General features: G+C 37.8%; 1 long non-coding RNA gene across 1 annotated transcript in view; it reads right to left on the reverse strand.

Moving 5' to 3' along the window:
- Nucleotides 1-2,165, reverse strand: part of LOC103921763 — a 28,038-nt gene extending 25,873 nt beyond the window's left edge. The window contains exon 1 of the long non-coding RNA XR_663861.1: nucleotides 2,123-2,165. This is a non-coding gene — a long non-coding RNA (uncharacterized LOC103921763). The remainder of the gene's footprint in view (nucleotides 1-2,122) is intronic.
- Nucleotides 2,166-7,623: the final 5,458 nt, after the last annotated feature.

Below are 7,623 nucleotides of genomic sequence, written 5' to 3' on the forward strand. Positions count from 1 at the left end.
CATGAGCTGCCCCAGAGAGGAAAGTGTCGTAGATGTAGTAGCTCATCATAAAATGGCGTAAGCCATAAAACTGTCCCCAGTAGAACTCAAACAGCTCTGAAATGCTGCCCATGTTACAAGAGAAGTGTGCTTTGCACTTTAATTAAGTCTTGCATACTTCACTATTTAGTTTTCACCCAGTTCTTATAGCAAGGGGCTCTGGTCTTCACGCGGCCGCAGCTCTTTTCCCAGACATGATATGGCCAGACTGGGGGTAAGAATCTCACCCAGCAATTTGTCACCACAGGATTATGCTTCCAACTATAATGAGAGATGAACCACAGAGTGTAGCAGTATCAATTAGCAGAGTACGTCATCTAAGTAAGGCAGGCTGCTCCTCCTCTAGCCTAGAAGCAGCAGCAAGACATGCACAAAACAACACTACCCTTTAAACAATTACTTTTCTTCCTCATAGCTCATCCTGGAAAGCAGAACTATCATGATACAATGGCCACTGAGATTGAGAAGGGGGCAGAAGATACATAGATATGGTTAGAAATCACACATATAACTGACAGGAATGAAAGACTATTGAAAGCTGCATTTTTCTCAACATTATGAGCAACCTACATTATACTGTTAATTTCTTTGTGCTTTCCACGTGAGAATTTGGAATCTGTAACCCAGACAACTTAGGGCACTGCTTTATTGTCAGGGCTTGTCCACATTTGAAATTCCAATTCCATAGAAAAAAACTTTAAAAAAAAAAAAGTTTTACTTTGCTTTTGGTTCCAAATTAGAACTTCTAAAATACACTTCAGAGCAAAAAGGTACCAGTGGGAAGGACCAGCCAGAAGAAAGGGGAACAGACTGAAACTGTTTCAACCTTTATCTAAACAATTTGATAAAATTAGATTTCCTTTTGATAATGATTTAGATTTATTTGACATTATTGTAATATGATGCGATCTAACAAAAGTTCAAACATGTAGACTGTAACTACATCATTTTAAGGAAAAAAGTTAAGTATTTTTAATTATAAAAGGAAATACAGTGATTGATGTTTTAAGTAGATATAAGTAATCAAAGGCAATACTCCCCTGCAACTTAAACACACTGCGGGAAACAGCTACAGTGCTGTTGCAGATATGGGAGGGAAGGGAAAAGCATCCTCTCTTCCATCACATCACACGGTAGATACAACACATCAACTGTGCTATAAGAAGAGCCTACAGTTCCCTCTGTTCTTCTAGCTATAAAAGCTACCCCACTGTACTGTAAAAATGTAACAGGAAAAAAAAAATCAGACTGTAAAAATCAAATGAAAAGGTCATGTCATGTCAGAAGACTGGACACCAGGGGCATCCTTTGGAAAGGTTTTTCACAAAGGAGTGGGAGAGCCAGTGTTAGCTGGCCTGCTCTATCACTTTACTTCATTAAAATTCCATTATCCACCACAGGACATGGACAAGATCCTATTCCCTGGTGGAGAATTGAGAGGGAGAGTTTGGAAATAAGGCAAAAAAGAAAGAGATTTTTTAAAAAAACTACAGAATATTCAGAAGCTTAAGGGAAAACGTGGCCTTGCAAATCAATATGTTAGCAGTTCACGGCAATTGCTGATCGAAATTCTAAATAAACATAAAATGTTTGTGTGTGTGCATTTTGTTTAATATCTGTTTGTTTGCGTCTCTCAGTTTTGAAAACTTAGGTATGACGGGATCAGAGTTAATGGAATAAATAGTAAAGTGTTGTTATTCTTGACTGAACCAAAAATTCTTTTCCTTGCTACAGAAGCAAACAGTCCAAAGAAGCAAAAGTCATGAGGGCTTCTTGTCTTAAACCACAGTTTTACCAAACAACTCTGTACATGATACATAAATAAGCCTTTGCATTTTAAGTGCACACAATTACAGTGTAGTAAGCCCTGTTAATTCCTTGGAAAATTTTGCCCATAAGGAATATAAAACAATTACCTTTAACACAAAGTTATTTTGGTATTTCATTAGTGTTACCAAAACAGAGAAGTAGAAGAATGGCATTTTTATTTTTCTGGCTAATTTCCTAGTTCATCCCATAAAAGGAAAAAATTAAGGAAAAAAGGAAAAGAAGGGAAGAATAAATACAGAAATATGGTTCTTACCCTGAAGAGCGGCAGTCTGGTTTATTTCTTTCAGAGCGATCTGTGAGAAAGGAGGCATAATATCAGCACAAAAGTTGGATGTTCTTTAGCAATACTAGTACAGAAGTCTTAAAAGAACTGTGACACTGTATGACTAGCAAAACGAAAAGCTGATTCTGTTATAATACTGTTTTTCTGCACTGGACTACTCTGCCTGAGACCAAGTAAAATTACTGCAAGTTTAACGTTTGTTAAAATTCCTCTACTCAAAACACAGTGTATTTAATATTTTGTATTAATGCTTTGGAAGCTTCCCCTCCCTTTAGCTGAAATGAATAGGACTTTAGTTTAGGGTAAAAATAAGGGAGAGAGAAGAGGAAAAAAGAAAAACCACGGATTACTCAGCGCAAAAAAATCATTCCATGAATCACGGCTGGCAGAGTTCCCTGACAGGATGGGAGAAAAATCAGCAGTTGGTTGCAGCAACATCTGCAAATACACTGAATCCAGTGCAGCCCCATCATTAACTCTTCAACTTCTGGGTGTTCTAGATACTGAATCTTCCTGTGGTTTTAGAAAGGTTTTGTTTATCCTGTGTGTATTTCAAGTAGCCTAGCTGCACTAATGAGATTGACCTGCAAATAAAAACCTACACAGTTCAATCGTATCAACTCAGATAAACTGCTGCTGAACAATTTATCAGTTGCTAAAGTCATCTCTAGATAGATTTCTAATTTTTTTTTTATTTTTGAAAGCTCTGATATGCAAAGAAAGTATAAAATACTTCTCCTAAGAGTTAAGATTATCATACAAGCATTACAAAATAACCACTGTGTTGTGTTATTAGAATTCACATATTATCAGTTATATTGTAAGTCCAGAATATCTATTACCACATGACTTTTGAGCTACCTGAAAGAAGCAATTGAGATTTGTGTACTCCTAAAATACATATATTCTAAAATTAGAGGGGGGTTTAATAATTTATTACAGAAAGATCCACTATGTAATTAGAAGGATATTCTTATAGTTATATATAATCTCCACTGACCATGGTAATTTTGCTTCTGATTCCATCTGTGTGTATTTTAAACAGAAAGCTATTTTTCCTGTGTTAGTAAACACTTTACTGAAAAGCTTGTCTATACAGAACAATAAGTCTTCCTAAAAAAATTTTCATACTCACAGATGGTATTTTTAATCTTAAAGCTCTGCATTTGAAATAAAATTTGTTCTCTTAATAGCACACATTTGTTTGTGCAGTTTTATCTCATGTACAGAAGAAATATTTTCCTCTCCAAGTTTTATGTGCTCATTTGATTATGTTTTCATTGAAGTGGTAAAAAACTATTGCATGTCAACAGTGTTCAAAGAAGTATCTAATGCTTTTTCCATCCATAGGTGCTCCTATTGAGCTGTCATAGCCACACAGTGTAATAATTTATTGTGTTTCTGACTCACAGTGATCTCCATTTCATCACACCGTGTGCTACTCTGTTAAGCTAGAAACAGCATGGTATAGCTCAAACCAGAGTTACAGCAACAAGTTGTTCAAACACACACAAAAAGGCTCTTTCCATCCTTACCATTTGTTCATGTAACCTCCTTACCTGTGAGCACTTGAAAAAAATAAGACTTCCTACTGAAATCTGCTTGCCATCTGTCACTTGTTCTCAGTGTTCCCTGTTATGTATGCAGCCACAATCTAACAGTATTCAGACAAAACCTTCCCACTTCTAAAAAGACCGTGTGAATAAATCAGTGAGAAGGAAGAAAAGGAGCCAGAGCACATGTAGACACAGAGCCTGAGAGCTCTCCCCCTCAGTCCACGTCCAGTTGGCGGATCCACCACAGCCCAGCCACACCGCTGCAACCTGCTCGTTCAGGAAATTAATGCAATTCCCTTTTCCCTTTTGTTTTATTGAAATGTTGAAACAGGAAATATTACCTTTGGTTTTACACATTATATTTACTGCTAAACTTAGTGAAAGCACATCATCCACATCTACACTGGTCTTACTAAGAAGAACAAAGGGAAATGTAATCCTACAAGCACGCAGTTAGCATTTTAAAGTAGAAACAAAACCTGCACCTGTTTAAGGTTATTGTGAACTTAATCATTTACATTTGATTTAGTATCAAGTGTAACAAGAGACTCAAAGAGCTGAATCTTTCAATCTAGTGCTTAAATTTTGCAATTCTAGATGCTGTTTTGGCATCACGTACAAGCACCAATTCGAGTAATGTCACACACCTCTAGAATATGAAAGCCCAGAAAGAACAGGCAAATCTTTTTTTTTTTTTTTTTAATACACACACACACACATATATATATATGTTACATTTAAACACAAACACATGCAGATCCCATTCCTGCATTCTGCAGGCAAATCCTTGGCTTGCAAAAGTTGGGTCACAAAACTGCATGCCCACAGCTGATTGTCTTTTACTTTATACATGTTACTTCAACAACTGAGAGATGTCTTTGTAATCTTTTCTAACAGAAATAAGCAAGAAGACCGTATAGATGCAAAGATCTGAAAATCAAATCCTGCACTACAGATTTTCCTCTATATCAAAGACATAAATTACTATAAAACATTATGGTACATGATGTCTTTCTAGCACAATACTGTATATCCTTCAATTCTAAACTCTGGAAGCCAAAACCGCGTGTCAGATTAGAGCAAACATTGAATGTTTGCTGGACTAGCATGCACAATGAACAAACAAGGCAGTCCACGCTCCGGCATGGGAAATTTACAGGAAAAAATTCCACTTCCAGTGACAGATACTACCTTCCAGACACAAGCTTCCACAGATGAGACACCAGTACTATTCTCCCTATCCTTGCGTCGCTAAAGTAATACAATTCCTTACTGTGTATGTAGCCGTAGTCAAATAGGCTAGGAATTCCTTAGCAGCTGGTACTCACAAGCTAGAGAACTGGATTGTTCGATTCTAAGTTTATTTTGGTTAATGAACTGTTCTTGAAAATCAGCATCATCCCCCTAACCTGATAGTTAGAGGAGAAGAGTGTGTAGTTCAGGCTTTGTGCTAGCATGGCAAATCTGTTCTCGATGTACTAACAACTACCCTAGAGGTGGTGCAGTGCTATCATCTCTCTAATTTTACTACTGCAGATTTTGCCAGCTAGTTCAGATAGCTCAGATAGCACAGACGTACACCACAGAGATGGTTCTTCCGCAGACAGAAAAAAGTTCTTTCTGCCTGTCCTCCAATCCACAATTCATATAGCCAGAGACTTGCAGTCTCTCAATCTGTAAGAACTGACCATCCTCCAACCTCCCGCAGTCCAGACTTAAAAGAGATTTTCTCCACCTCATACTAGCATCTACTCTTTACAAAACCTTTGCTGCCCTTATACAAATACAGCCAGTGCGGGAGAAATATATTATCCTTGTTCAGCAGCAGGATAGAGTGCAAGAAGTCAAGGAGCTGGCAGGTGGAGCAGACAAGGTGGAAGAAGTCAGAGACTCCTGGCCGAGATTGGGAAGACCGGCGCCAAGTTTTAAGCACTGCAGAAGAATCAAGGCAAACACCAGGAGACAAAGATCCACTATCCATACCACAACTGTTTGGCAAATCTAGTGTTTATTTACAAAATCGTGCTGTGTATATTTCATCAATAGCATGGACACATTATGCTTTTTTTCAGCATTCAAAGATTGAGCGGCAGACAGAAATGCCATGTTCCGGTTGCTTTTAGAAAGGGTCAGGTTTCTTTAACTGGTGATTCTCTTACCCTTCAAGCATGGGAAAATTATCTTCTTTGTTTGTTTGCTTTTACTATGATAGAACAGTTTTTCTTCTCAAGGAAAATATAAACATAACCATCAGGAGAAAAATAACTGACTCAACATTATTTCAGTTGCTCCACAAACTCAGAATAGCTTAAGCTTTTGCCAAAAAGACCACCAAAGCAGAAAACAATAGTTTTTAAGGCATTCACTCTTGTCTCTGGAAGACAAGCAAAGAAAAGGAAAAAGGCAACTCACACCAAACAGAGCCATCGTTTTTCTCTGTTTATTTTGCAAGCTTCTTCAAAGTATCTTGTTGCTAAGAGTGACTTCAACTGAAAAGTGTGCTCTTACTAGAAAAAAATTTAAGTATAAACATGAAATGCTGTTGAAAAATGCGTGGAAAGTTAACACACATGCTGCCGCTTCAACCCTGCAAAGCTACTGGGGAACTTCCAATGCAATTACCTCCCGACGTAGGTAGTTTCCTACTCTTAACCCCATCCCACAGCTTGATCTCTTTTAAAAGCTGAATTGGCTGAAGGGAGCACAGGGGGACACATAGCATTTCTGGGAAATACTGTATTTTTCATCTTAATTATGGGTCTTGAATTGAGCAGCCACCAGAGGGGGCAGGACATCATAACACTTTTCAGGAAGACATATAGTTAGAGCAATCAGCTCTCTCCATCTCTTGTTTTTAGCCCCTGATGGCACAGCAGTGGTTTCATAATGAAAAGTAGCACGAGATGCTTATAACAATATTTCTGTAACAATGGCAAACCTCTAGATAAACCAAGCAATGGGAACAGTGGACTCTTAAGCAGTGCTGGCAACACCAAAATACAGAATATACAGAGAAGTCATATTCTCAGAATAGGCAATTGTTGAAAGAGGCTATACAACTTGCCCTAATCTGAACGCATTAATCCCCAAACGAGCATACTTTTGTAAGCTTCCAGGCCTTAACAAACCTAGATGCTAAGATCAATGCAGCAACAACAAGGCATCATGTAGAAATGCGATGGCTCCTACCATTATTTTAGTAACGCTTATCTTGACTATTACCCATCTGACTATAGCTAAATGGTGCAACAGTCCCCGTTAGCCAACTGCCTTAGATGAAGAGCCCCAAATTTCCATTTCAAATTGCCAGTGTAGATGGGGCCCTCACTCAAACTAAACTGCACATTTTCTGGGAAAAAGATCTGCATTTGTGCAGGATTTTCAATGCTAGTTGCTTTATTTGCACTGAGATAAGCAATAACTGCCACTGATATTGCAATCTTTTTGTCTTCTGTTAAGGCACACTGGCTCACAGCTACTCTTCCTTCTTTTTAGCACTTCTCTCAGGTAAGGAGTCAGAACAAAGCAAATTAATTCCACTGTACAGAATCTACTATAAATTTCACTCAATTTTATTAGGAACTGCTGTACAACAAAACCTGTAAAACTGAACATTTATTTATGTATTTTAGTATCGTAACAGCTGAGTCCCTTATCAGTTGTTTAAAAAGCAGAAGGCTCAAGGAGAGATTAATGAGCGGCTTGGAAGAAACTTTTTTCATTTAGTTTATGTAAAGCTTTCCCTTTACTACAAAAGGCCACAAAACCAGGACACACTCAAAGTTGATAATTGTAAAGGCAGACAGTTTTTATACTTGCTTTAAATTCTACAGTATGCTGCTGAATTCCAGAGCAGTACATTGCGGGGAAAAAAATACATTATAACCCCCTCAAATGAAATGACACTAGTCTGCC

The sequence above is a fragment of the Pygoscelis adeliae genome, unplaced genomic scaffold (assembly GCF_000699105.1).
Source record: "Pygoscelis adeliae isolate BGI_AS28 unplaced genomic scaffold, ASM69910v1 Scaffold67, whole genome shotgun sequence".
Taxonomy (NCBI): Eukaryota; Metazoa; Chordata; class Aves; order Sphenisciformes; family Spheniscidae; genus Pygoscelis; species Pygoscelis adeliae.